We start from the raw sequence: 1,526 nt of genomic DNA, 5'->3' as shown, positions 1-1,526 counted from the left end.
ATTATGTACTCTGGTGCCTACATCTTAGTTGCTATGACGAGTCTAGCTGAGATGTATGTTCTCTAACAGCCTAGGTCAGAAGGAAAGCCCACCAATGACAGAAACACTGTGGCCAAGCTGGACATAGTGAGGCTCTAGTGTAGCTTTGAGTTTTGTGATTCCACTGACTGTGTGACTGTGACCAAGTTATTTAAACTCTTTAACTCCCCATTTCCTTACCTGTAAAACTAACTGTGTGAATTAAATGGAATAATCTGAGAAAAGTACATGTTTTGTTTCCTGATGTTATTATTATTGTTGCTGTAATGAGGCCAGATCTTTATAGTCCTAGAAACAAATTTACTACTGGTATATTGTTAATTGAAACTGTTAAAACTGGAAACTGAGGCTGAGATGGTAAGATCCCTTGAGACTAGGAGTTCAAGGCCAGCTTGGGCAACAAGCAAGACCCTGTACCCATTGAAAACACAAAAAAACATTAGCTGGGCATGGTACTGCATGCCTGTAGTCCCAGCTACTTGGGAGGCTGAGGTAGGAGGATTGCTTGAGCCCAGGAATTCGACGCTACCATGAGCCATGATGGCACCAATGCACTCCAGCCTGGGCAACAGATGCTGTCTCTAAAAAAGAAAAGACTAAAGAAAACAAATCAAACCCAAACAAAAAACCAGCATTGATTCCAGAAGAAAAGATAAAATGAAAACAAATCTTTATTTTATATGTGAAGTCATGAAGTGTGTTTTCTTTTCTTTTCTTTTCTTTTCTTTTTTTTTTTTTCCATTTTTTTCAAGCAATTGTCTGAAATTTCTATAACCTTATTCTGGATGGAGCAGGACAAACCCTCAACTATTTCAATACTGTTCTGGTGAGCAGTGTAGGAATGCACAGGTCACCACAGACCCAAGCACGCTGGAGGTTTGCCAGTATTTGCTTTTAAAACTGTTTTTGATATGCCTTCTTTTAGAAAATTAAAGATTATGCATATTTGTTTATAAAACAGTTTTTGTCATGAGGCCATTCTGTGACCAAGAATGTATCTTACTCACCTTGTTTATCATAAAATTGGTCAGTTTCTATGTGTTAAAACACTAAACTAGCTATGTCTCACTTTCTGATATTTGAAGGGGAACAGGAGTATTACCCCAATTTTGCAGATGAAAAAACCTACCTACAGATTAAACATTGTGATTGATGTTTTATCCCAGGTTAATGGCAAAGCAAAACTGGAGTTGAGCTTCTTTCTCTCCTTGGTCTCATAGACTTTATCACATTTCATGTTGCTGCTGTAAAAAAGAACCTTAGGCGCTTTGTAAGCGTGAGGAACTAAGTGATGGGTATTTAGCGTCTCTTGTGCTAACTGACCAAAACCTGAATTGACTTCCACCACATTATCAAATTATTTTTACAAAAGGGGTATATTGGACTTTCTCATCTATTAATGCTATTGCCAGTGCCTTCTCAATTGCAACAGCAAGATGGCAAAAGGAAATGTAAGTTGTCATGTATTAAAAATCAATTGAAATGAC

General features: G+C 37.6%; 1 non-coding gene across 1 annotated transcript; it reads right to left on the bottom strand.

Annotated features, from left to right (window-relative positions):
- Nucleotides 1-792: 792 nt before the first annotated feature.
- Nucleotides 793-923, bottom strand: LOC115894646. Its single transcript, XR_004054791.1, has one exon. It is a non-coding gene; the product is annotated as a small nucleolar RNA SNORA9 (small nucleolar RNA).
- Between the last annotated feature and the right edge of the window lie 603 nt (nt 924-1,526).

Source organism: Rhinopithecus roxellana, chromosome 18 (assembly GCF_007565055.1).
Source record: "Rhinopithecus roxellana isolate Shanxi Qingling chromosome 18, ASM756505v1, whole genome shotgun sequence".
NCBI classification, from domain to species: Eukaryota; Metazoa; Chordata; class Mammalia; order Primates; family Cercopithecidae; genus Rhinopithecus; species Rhinopithecus roxellana.
This window is presented reverse-complemented; position numbering and strand designations above follow the sequence as displayed.